Here is a 12,386-nt window from a genome sequence, read left to right on the forward strand (position 1 = left end):
CAGAAGGAGATGAGAGAGAGAAAGGACCCGAGGAAATATTGGAAGAGATTATAGTTGAAAACTTCCTTAACATGGGAAAGGAAATAGCTACCCAAGTCCAGGAAGCACAGAGAGTCCCAGGCAGGATAAACCCAAGGAGAAACACACCAAGACATATAGTAGTCAAATTGACAAAAATTAAACACAGAGAGACGTTATTAAAGGCAACAAGGGAAAAACGACAAACAACATACAAGGGAACTCCCATCAGGGTAACAGCTGATTTCTCAGCAGAAACTCTGCAAGCCAGAAGGGAGTGGCATGATATATTTAAAGTGATGAAAGGGAAGAACATACAACCAAGAATACTCTACCCAGCAAGGATCTCATTCAGATTTGATGGAGAAATCAATGGCTTTACACACAAGCAACAGCTAAGAGGATTCAGCACCACCAAAGCAGCCTTACAACAAATGCCAAAGGAACTTCTCTAAGTAGGAAACATAAGAGAAGAAAAGGATCTACAAAAACAAAAACAAAACAATTAAGAAAATGGTACTAGGAACATACATATCAATAATCACCTTGAATGTAAATGGACTAAATGCACCAACCAAAAGACACAGGCTGGCTGAAGGGATACAAAAACAAGACCCATATATATGCTGTCTACAAGAGACCCACTTCAGACCTAGGGACACATATAGACTGAAAGTAAGGGGATGGAAAAAGATATTCCATGCAACTGGAAATCAAAAGAAAGCTGGAGTAGTAATACTCATATCAGATAAAATAGACTTTAAAATAAAAAATGTTACAAGAGACAAGAAAGGACATTATGTAAAGATCAAGGGATCAACCCAAGAAGAAGAGATAACAATTATAAATATATATGCACCCAATATAGGAGCACCTCCATGCATAAGGCAAATGCTAACAACTATGAAAGAGGAAATGCAAGGCATAAGTAGAGACACAGATGTAGAGAACAAACACATGGACACCAAGTGGGGAAAGTGGGGAGGGTTGGGGGGGAATGAACTGAGAGTTTGGGATACCTCTAAATATATGCTGTTTATTGTCTTTTAACTGTATCTCAATAAAAGTTCTTAAAAACAAACAAACAAACAAAAAAAACCAAAGTGTAATGATTGTCCACACACACTGTAGTTGTATTCGCAGGAAATTTGGTGCATTCAGAAACCATCCCAGACCGTTATTTCCAGCTATGAATGAATAAATTTGGGCAGTTGAAACCAAAATCCAGATGAGGAGAAAAAACAAACAAATAAAAACTGTTCAAAAGCATCTAAGAGTTACCAAGGCAGCTAGGACTGAAGGAGCTGTGATCCTTGAGAGAAGGGAACACAGGCCCCTGCCTCCCCCTCTGGATGTTGGCTGCATTGGCCCTGAGCACTGAGGGCCAAGAAGCTGGGCAGACACTGGCCACCAACACCCTAAGAAACTAAGAAACCTACTTTTGGAAGTCTCATGGAGCCTGGGGAACAAAAACAGATTTCAGGGTCCAGCAAGGAGGAGGGGTCAGGCCCTCGTTTGGGACCTTGAAGGGCTATTGCTTAGAAATAACAGAAATGCACCAGACCTTACAAAGAGTGAAACCCATCTTTGAATTAATACCTAATTTAAATCCTAGTCAAATGCTAAAATAAATCCTTTCTGGAGAAAATAACAATGTTCAAAATCTCTACAAACTTTCAGCCTAATGTTCAACATTCAAAACAAATTATCAAGCATATTGACTAATGGGACCAAAAGAAAAAATTAGACAACGAAGGCAGACTCACAAGTGATACAGATATTAGACACAGATTTTAAAATTAAATAATATGATCAAGAATTTTTTCAGAGAACTATGCCCAACACACATACACACACACACTGTTAAACCATATAAAAGAGAGTTAGGTTCTAGGATTATACAAACAGGTTTTACACCTATGTGAATGTCTGGTAGGACACTTGAAAATCTTGTAGGATGTGGAAATAGTGTTCCTGCTGTAGAACTGTCCTGAGCATTGCAGGGTATCTGGTATCCCAAGAGCACCTTACAATCATCACGTCAACTGAAACCCCCCAGCAAGTTTCCTAGACGCCCTTTGGGGTCAGAGTTACTCTTGTTGAAAACTATGCCTGCATTACTCCCCTTTTCATGGGGAAGGTGCAGCCCAGACAGCTGTGATAGTGACACAGATCTGTGCAGGTCATCCAGCTGGTAACTTGAAGAGATAAAGCTTGAACCCTGACCTAACTCCTAATATGATGCTTTCCTGCAAATCCTTGATTACACTTAAAGTTTTTTGGGAGAACTGGCTTTGATTTCTGCATCAAGCACCAATTTAAAGATTAAAATAAATATATATATATGAATATATCATTCATCTACCCACCCAGATGAATGATACAGGGTACCTAAAAGCCATTAATAACTAAAAGACCATTAGCTGTTTTTAAAACTTCCTTTTATTATAGTAATGCAATTTTTTCCCCAAAATTCTGAAGTAGGTTGGGAATTTTTGCTGAGAATGTAAAGGTCTCAAAACATCTCATCCTGCTTCAGATTAGGAGAATCAAAGGCACACTTCAAAGATCTCAAGTTTAAAAAATATTTAAAGTCCTACTTGTAGAAGAGCTCAAAGCAATCACAGGTGAATCATAAGGTATTTGTGTGGAAAGTTAGTATCCAAATATATTTTTCCTCTGAAATCCACACAGGCTTCTAAATTCAAGTGGATTAGCATTTTTATCAATTCTCTTACAACTCCACAGTTCCTCAGTCCCACTTGAAATCCTAGCACCCTCCAGCTTTCATGGTTCTGGAACCTGCTTCCCATCCACCTGCCCTCTGCTTCCCTCACACAGAGCTCCCCTAAAAATATTGATTTTTCTCCACCAGTGTTTTTACAGGCAACTTCAGATTTGCATTTTTACAACACCTCTCTCAAAACACGTTGGCAATGCTGTAGAGTTTTAATGGCTCTTTGCTGGCAGTTCTCAAAATTAGTGCATACTATTCAAAATAGCAAAGGCATGAAAACAACCTGAAAAACCATTGACAGAGGAATGGATAAAGAAGATGTGGTACATATAAACAATGGAATATTACTCAGCCACAAAAAAGAATGAAATAAGGCCATTTGCAGCAACATGGATGGACCTAGAGATTACCATACTAAGCGAAGTAAGTCAGAAAGAGAAAAACAAATATCATATGTTATCACTTAATGTGGAATCTAAAATATTATACAAATGAACTTATCTACCAACAGAAACAGACTTATAGACAGAGAACAGACTTGTGGTTGCCAATGGGGAGGGGGTTGAAGGAGGGATGGAGTGGGAGTTTGGGGTTGGCAGATGCAAACTATTATATACAGGATGGATAAACAACAAGGTCCAAGTGTATAGCACAGGGAGCTGTATTCAATATCCTGTGATAAACCATAATGGAAAGGTATATAAAAAAAGAATGTTAAAACATTAATTTATAATGCAATGTTTATAATAATCCCATTAGATTACCTTTTGAACTGGTAGTGATTTTAAATTTCTCCTGAAGAATAAACAATCAAGAATAGCTAATACATTTTTGAAGTTTGTTTGAAGAATAAGCAAATAAAGATAGCTAATAAAATTTTCTAAATGGATTTAAATGTGCAAAAAAATTGGGGCATTGTTATTTAGTGTTCTGTGTGTGTGTGTGTGTGTGTGTGTGTGTGTGTGTGCAAGCTTATTACTTATTATTTTTTCCTGGCCCAACAGATTCTAATATCTACTAGTGAGATAGATGGATGTACATGTGTGTGTCTATCTCACTAGTGTGAGAGGCCAGTAATAAGCACTCCTACCTAAGACAGTAATTACAGAGCCAGGAATTCTGCTTATAAATACACTCAAAACGAAAGAGTTTCAGTGAATTTCACCTCAATGAGTTCTTGCCAGGGGGCTGCTATACCCCCACAGAGTGGTTGTTTCTTACTGGCTGCAACTCTGGGTACATCAGGAAGGCTTGGGAAATTGTGGGCACCAGGGACCACCCCTCAGCCCCTGCTGGTGAGCAGTGCCCTCGGCCGGATTATCTTTCTAGGACCTCATTGTCTCCATTCCTCTGCTCAACAAATATGCTTGAACACTTGCTAAGTGCAAGGCTCCTCTATTGGCAAATATATGACCATTAGGCTTGTATTCAAATATCTCAGCCCTTGGCTTTTTATATGCTTTTTGGAAGTCTGTGTGAATATTATCTCTGTCCTAACTCTGCGTAGTCCTTTTATGTAGCTGGCGCTACTGGAGCGAACCACACGCAGCTCACAGAAGCAGCGTGAGGATGGGTTCTAGGAGCACCGCGAAGGTGTCTGACTCCCCTCTGGCCCCACCCTCTTTTCTCTGCTGCCCGTCAGCCACCAAGTGCTTCTCCCACCAGCTCATGAGTGAGATTATTTCGTTACTTGGCTTTCATGTATTTGACTCAAGTTTGTTTTTTTCGATCAAAATTTAAGCCTACTATCTGATTGCATGTTAGTATGAATTGGTCTACACTTTCAGAAGAGCAAGTTTTGATGATGAGAAAGTGAAGGAATTTTGAAGAATCTGGTCCCTTGAAAGAATAGGGACCAAGAATAAACCAAGAAGAAGACCTCCTGTGTGGAGAAGGCAGCACTGCTGTGGGAGGTCAGGGTACCCGAGCCCCTGGAGGAGATTGTGTGGTCACAGCCTCCTCGCCTGTGGTTGGTCTAGAGAGCTACTGTCAGACTTGGTTCTCACCCTGTGCTGGGAGTTAGCAAAGGAGGGAGGGAAGTACATGGTCTAACTTCCTATTGGGTTGGCTGCTCACACCCCTATTGTGTGCTGGTCCAGGCTGAAGGAAATCACCTGGCATACCAGACTCAACAAGGTTTATTCTTTCCATAATCCTAGGTGAGAGGCAGGCACAGTGCATGGGAGAGTAAGGCATTTTTTGCTTGCTTTACTATATCCTTATATTTTTCTTTAATTATACGTCTCTCTAGGATAGTGTTGAAAGTATAGACACTAGAGTTGGGCAACCTGGCTTCAAATCCTGGCTGTGCCATCCACTTACAGTGTGACCTTGAACAAACCATCCCCATGGTACTTAAATTTCCTCTAAAATGGGCACTAATAACAGGATTGACCTCATAAAGCAGATTGCGAGGATTAAGTCAGAAAATACATGGACATTATCGACAGATGAATGGTTAAAGAAGATGTGGTACATATATACAATGGAATACTACTCAGCCATAAAAAAGAACGAAATAATGCCATTTGTAGCAACATAGATGGACCTAGAGATTATCATACTAAGTGAAGTAAGTCAGACAGAGAAAGACAAATACCATATGTTATCACTTATATGTGGAATCTAAGATATTACACATATGAATGTACCTATGAGATAGAAACAGACTCACAGACATAGAGAACAGACTTGTGGGCTCCAAGGGGGAGGGGGTGGGAGAGGGATAGAGTGGTGACAAAAGTGCAGGCTAAGTTTATGGTTGTCCAGCAAATCTTTTCTTTCCACTTTCAGATACAAAGTGTCCCAAACACTCTCACAAATGCTCCCATCATCTTTCATTTTCACCAAAGTAGCTTGGCAAAAGGTATCTTCCAAATGACTCTTTCTTGGACTACTTTTAGTTTCTACTTCCTTTAGGGTTACTTGACATTTGCTTTACTTCCAAATACATCCAAATTTATGGACTTGGCCCTGGCTTCTGAACCCTATTATCAGTTCTGGTATGTATTTCCCAAATAAAGCTGTTATTTAGTGTGTTTGTAGCAGATCCAACTTGGTGTGGTTGCCTTGCTCATGTCATGGTAACTCCCTAGGTGGTCATGAGGGTGCTGCCTCTTGGTCCAGGTAATGACTCCACTCCTGGCTGAGACTGACAAGCTCAGCCACTATAGGTCTTCCTCCTGACCCCCAAATGATCGTAGTATCCAGAAGGTGGTAATAATGTCTGATCTCACCTGGGGATTTTGCACACATGAGAAAGGTCTCATTTCTATTTTTAAATTTCTCTTATCAAGAGCAGTGAGCTGTTCACTTGGAGGTGCCCCCAGTCATACTCCCAGGCCCCTGGTGACAGCTGGCCTGGGCCAAGCAGAGATGAAATCTATGGAGGAAGAGAGAGCATCAAGCTGGCATTCGAGTCCTTGGATCCACTACGTGCAGCCAGCTCCACTGACCTGTTCACCCTGCAGACGCTCTGTTTAGGTCTAAGCCTGACTGAGTTGTTTCTCACTTGAAAGTAAAAAGTTCTCACCAATCCGATGCCTTTAACCTTCAACCTCAAGGTCCAAAAAAGGGTCTTGATATGTTAAATATAAACCTTATCAGAAATTTAAGACTCAGGAATCCTATGCCAGAATTCAGCTAGTCTAGAACAGAGAGAAAGTACAACTTTTGTGAAAGACTTTTGTATGAACTGTAGACTAAATGTGCAGCAAAGCCTCAAGATGGGCAGTTGAAATGTGTGCTCACCCTCGCTGAGGAGTCAGACTCAGTAGCCCAGACCTGGGTTCAAATCCTGTGGCAGCTTCTTGCCAAGGTGACCTTGAGCCCATCATTTACAGTTTTCCTTTGTGTAATGAGGATTGTAATGATCCCATAGTGAGGGCATGAGAAGTACAAGACAAAGAACAAAGCAAAGCTTAACAGGGTTTTTCCTGTTTGACATGTGTAAACATATATCCTGTTCCCTGTACAAGCATAACTTTTACCTTTTTTCCCGTTTGTTGGCATTTGAGCCTCTGTTCAGGCTTTTTATTCTGCTGAAAAAAAGGTATGTATGGGCGGGGGAAGGTGGGGGACTAGAGTGGGGTGAAGCTCATCTTGGCAGACTGTAAGGCCTTTTACACCCTTGGCCTTTTTAGTTTACGGGAATCTCCTCACTGTTATGTGACCCTCAAGCTTCTGAGCCAAAATAGTGCCCTGACTCCTTTTCTCGCATGTTCTCCAGATCTGCTTCCCACAGCCCCAGGAAGCGCCTCTCAGACACAGAGACAGGATATTTGAGGATAGATTTTCCCTTTGCAGAACCCCCTCTCAGGAAGTTTAATTCCTAATCGCCCCCGTAGTTCATTTCCTACTTGTCTTCTGTTACTTGTCTCTCACATCAGCTCTCATCAAAGAGTTTCTGTTTCCCTTGCCTTTCCAGGGCTACAGCTCCCCAGTGACAGAAAGACCCCCCTTCCCAGTTCGCTGGGTATCATCCACCCCAGGCTTCCACTGTTAGCAGGTGATATTCAAGGGCAAGCTTCTCTTTGATGGTTCAGGTCCACTAGGCCCTGACCATTTTAAACACTGGATGAGTGGTAACCATGGTTATCACCATCATCCCTGTGATGCTGACCACATGCTGGATGCTAGAACTGATATCTGTCACCTTATTAGGCACCAGATTCCAATCTTTCTACTAACCTAATGGTGGGGTGGGTATTTTTTCCTCCCTCTCCCTGTTTCGTGTGTCTTATTTGAAATAGTTCATTCCACTAAGAAGGATTACCTTTCCTTATGGAAGAAGGCTTTCTTTGGGCTAAAGTATTGGGTTGGCCAAAAAGTTCATTCTTTTTTTCCGTAAAATGGCTCTAGCAGTGCTTAGTTGTCTTACTTCATTTGAAACATCTGTTAGATAGTATTGTGACAGCTGTCATATCAATGTGCATTTTAAAAAAAACATCAAAATTGGTGAATTTTTGTGTAGCCATTTTAATATTGATGAAGATAAAAAAAGCAACATTTTCAGCAAATTATGCTTTATTATTTCAAGAAAGGTAAAAATGCAACTGAAATGCAAAAAAAAAAAAAAGATTTACGCAGTGTATGGAGAAGATGCTGTGACTGATCAAATGTGTCAAAATTGTTTTGCGAAGTTTTGTGCTAGAGATTTCTCACTGGATGCTGCTCCATGGTCAGGTAGACCAGTTGAAGTTGATAGTGATCAAATAGAGACGTTAATTGAGAACAGTTAATGTTATACCATGCGGGAGATAGCTGACATCCTCAAAATATCCAAACCAAGCACTGAAAATCATTTCTACCAGCTTGGTTATGTTAATCACTTGATGTTTGGGTTCCACACAAGTTAAGTGAAAAAAACCTTCTTTAATGTGTTTCCACATGTGATTCTCTACTGAAATGTAATGAAAACATTCCATTTTTAAAACAAATTGTGACAAGTGATGAAAAGTGGATACTGTACAATAATGTGGAACAGAAGAGATCATGGGGCAAGTAAAATGAACCACCACCAACCACACCAAAGGCCGGTCTTCATCCAAAGAAGGTGATGTTGTATATATGGTGGGATTGGAATGGAGTCCTCTATTATGAGTTCCTTCTGGAAAACCAAGCAATTAATTCCAACAAGTACTGCTCCCAATTAGACCAAGTGAAAACAGCACATGATGAAGAGAATCCAGAATTGGTCAACAGAAAATGTATAATCTTCCATCAGGGTAAGGCAAAACCATATGTTTCTTTGATGACCAGGCAAAATCTGTTATAGTTTGGTTGGGAAGTTCTGATTCATCCGCCATGTTCATTACACAATATACCTTCAGATTTCTGTGGTTTTTTTTTTTTTTTTTTGGTCTTTACAAAATTCTCTTAATGGAAAAAATTTCAATTCCCTGGAAGACTATAAAATGTACCTGCAACAGTTTTTTGCTCAAAAAGACAAAAAGTTTTGGGAAATGGAATTATGAAGTTGCCTGAAAAATGGCAGAAGTTAGTGGAACAAAAGGGTGACTATGTTATTCAGTAAAGTGCCTGATGAAAATGAAAAATGTGTCTTTTATTTTTACTTAAAAAGTGAAGGAACATTTTGGCCAACTCAATACATGACTTAAGGCTTCCTTATTCTGAAACATACAAACAAGGTCTTGCACTTCCACAGCTATTAAATCTATAATAATTAAATTTAGAACACTTTCCTTGTTAGGCCACTAAGCCTATAGAATGTAGACTATAATACGTAGATGCTAGTAATAAGCCTATTGTCAATTCTCATGCGCTTTATGTTATTCAAAAAAATGTTTTTTATTAATTTATTTATGGGCTACATTGGGTCTTTGCCTAGTTGTGGTGAATGGAGGATACTCTTCGTTGCGGTGCGTAGGCTTCTCAGGGCAGTGGCTTCTCTTGTTGCAGAGCATGGGCTCTAGGCTCTTGGGCTTCAGGGGTTGCAGCACATGGGTTCAATAGTTGTCACTCAAGGGCTCTGGAGCACAGGCTCAATAATTGTGGTGCACGGGCTTAGTTGCTCTGCTGCCTGTAGGGTCTTCCTGGAGTAGGGATCGAACCTGTGTCCCCTGCATTGGCAGGTGGATTCTTTTTTTTTTCCAGAACTTTTGTTGAGATACAGTTAACAGACAATAAACAGCATATATTTAGAGTGTACAATTTGGTATCCCAATCTCCCAATTCACTCCCCCCAACCCTCCCCGCTTTCTCCACTTGGTGTCCATGTGTTTGTTCTCTACATCTGTGTCTCTACTTATGCCTTGCATTTCCTCTTTCATAGTTGTTAGCATTTGCCTTATGTATTGTGGTGCTCCTATATTGGGTGCATATATATTTATAATTGTTGTCTCCAACTTCTTGAGTGGATCCTTTGATCTTTATGTAATGTCCTTTCTTGTCTCTTGTAACATTATTTATTTTAAAGGTCTATTTTATCTGATATGAGTATTGCTACTCCAGCTTTCTTTTGATTTCCATTTGCATGGACTTTCTCCATTCCCTCACTGTCCATCTGTATGTGTCCCTAGGTCTGAAGTGGGTCTCTTGTAGACAGCATATATATGGCTCTTGTTTTTGTATCCACTCAGCCAGCCTGTGTCTTTTGGTTGGTGCATTTAGTCCATTTACATTCAAGGTAATTATCGATATGTATGTTCCTAGTACCATTTTCTTAATTGTTTTGTTTTTGTTTCTGTAGATCCTTTTCTTCTCTTATGTTTCCAGCTTAGAGTAGTTTCTTTAGCATTGTTGTAGGGTTGGTTTTGTGGTGCTGAATCCTCTTAGCTGTTGCTTGTGTGTAAAGCCATTGATTTCTCCATCAAATCTGAATGAGATCCTTGCTGGGTAGAGTATTCTTGGTTGTACGTTCTTCCCTTTCATCACTTTAAATATATCATGCCACTCCCTTCTGGTTTGCAGAGTTTCTGCTGAGAAATCAGCTGTTACCCTGATGGGAGTTCCCTTGTATGTTGTTTGTCGTTTTTCCCTTGTTGCCTTTAATAACGTTTCTCTGTGTTTAATTTTTGTCAATTTGACTACTATATGTCTTGGTGTGTTTCTCCTTGGGTTTATCCTGCCTGGGACTCTCTGTGCTTCCTGGACTTGGGTAGCTATTTCCTTTCCCATGTTAAGGAAGTTTTCAACTATAATCTCTTCCAATATTTCCTCGGGTCCTTTCTCTCTCTCTTCTCTTTCTGGGACCCCTATCATGCGAATGTTGGTGCATTTAACATTGTCCCAGAGGTCTCTTAGGCTGTCTTCAGTTCTTTTCATTCTTTTTTCCTTATTCTTTTCCACATCAGTGATTTTCACCATTCTGTCTTCCAGGTCACTTATTCGCCCTTCTGCCTCAGTTAATCTGCTATTGGTTCCTTCTAGTGTATTTTTCATTTCAGTTATTGTGTTGCATATCTCTGTTTGTTTGCTCTTCAGTTCTTCTAGGTCTTTGGTAAACTTTTCGATCTTGGCATCCAGTCTTTTTCTCAAAGTCCTGGATCATCTTCACCATCATTATTCTGAATTCTTTTTCTGGAAGGGTGCCTATCTCCTCTTGGTTTAGTTGTTTTTCTGGGGTTTTATCCTGTCCCTTCACCTGGTACAAAGTCCTCTGCTTTTGCATTTTCTCTATGTTTCTGTGGCTGTGGTTTTCAGTTCCACAAGATGAAATTCTGCTAACACTGCTTGATACTGCTGTCTGCCCTCTTGTGGAGGAAGCTATCTGGCAGGCGGATTCTTAACCACTGCACCACCTAGGAAGTCCCATGTTCTTTATGTTCTTTTTTTTCTTTTCTTTTCAATAGCTCTTTATTGGAATATAATTGCTTTACACTCTAGTGCCAGTTTTTGAGATACACCAAAGTGAATCAGCTGTATTTATACATATATCCCCATATCCCCTCCCTCCCACAACTCTCTCCTACTGTCCCTATCCTGGATCTCTAAGTCATCACCCATCATCAAGTTGATCTTCCTTTTTTATGCAGCAACTTCTCACTAGCTATCTATTTTACATTTGGGAGTGTATATATGTCAATTCTACTCTCTCACTTTGTCCCAGCTTCCCCTTCGTGCCCTCCCCACCCCATGTCCTCAAGTCCGTTCACTACATCTGCATCTTTATTCTTGTCCTGTCACTGGGTCCATCAGTACCATTTGTTTAGATTCCATATATATGAGTTAGCATATGGTATTTGTTTTTCTCTTTCTGGCTTACTTCTCTCTGTATGACAGACTCTAGGTCTATCCACCTCACTATAAATAACTCAATTTCATTCTTTTTAATGGCTGAGTAATATTCCATTGTATATATGTGCCACATCTTCTTTATCCATTCATTTGTTGGTGGGCATTTAGGCTGCTTCCATGTCCTGGCTATTGTAAATAGTGCTGCAATGAACATTTTGCTACATGTTTCTTTTTGGATTATGGTTTTCTCTGGGTATATGCCCAGCAGTGGAATTGCTGAGTCATATGGTGATTCTATTTTTAGAATTTTCCATAGTGCCTGTACCAACTTACATTCCCACCATCAGTGCAGGAGGGTTCCCTTTTCTCCACACTCTCTCCAACATTTATTGTTTCTAGATTTGTTGATGATGGCCATTCTAACTGGTGTAAGGTGATACCTCATTGTGGCTTTGACTTGCATTTCTCTAATGATTTGTGACGTTGAGCATCTATTCATGTGTTTGTTAGCCATCTGTGTGTCTTCTTTGGAGAAATGTCTCTTTAGGACTTCCGCCCATTTGTGGGTAGGGTTATTTGCTTTTTTGATATTAAGCTGCATGAGCTGCTTGTGTCATTTGAAGATTGATCCTTTGTCAGTTGCTTCATTGGCAAGTATTTTCTCCCATTCTGAGGGTTGTCTTCTTGTCTTCTTTATGGTTTCTTTCACTGTGCAAAAGCTTTGAAGTTTCATTAGGTCCCATTTGTTAATTTTTGTTTTTATTCCCATTCTTCTAGGAGGTGGGTCAAAAAGGATCTTGCTTTGATGTATGTCATAGAGTGTACTGCCTATGTTTTCCTCCAGGAGTTTTATAGTGTCTGGCCTTACATTTAGGTCTTTTATCCATTTGGAGCTTATTTTTGTGTATGGTGTTAGGAAGTGTTCTAATTTCAT

General features: G+C 40.0%; 1 pseudogene; it reads left to right on the forward strand.

Moving 5' to 3' along the window:
* LOC130830896 (E3 ubiquitin-protein ligase KCMF1-like) overlaps positions 1–12,386 on the forward strand; it is a 174,806-nt pseudogene that overhangs the window by 156,560 nt on the left and 5,860 nt on the right.

The sequence above is a fragment of the Hippopotamus amphibius genome, chromosome 11, assembly GCF_030028045.1.
Source record: "Hippopotamus amphibius kiboko isolate mHipAmp2 chromosome 11, mHipAmp2.hap2, whole genome shotgun sequence".
Lineage (NCBI taxonomy): Eukaryota > Metazoa > Chordata > Mammalia > Artiodactyla > Hippopotamidae > Hippopotamus > Hippopotamus amphibius.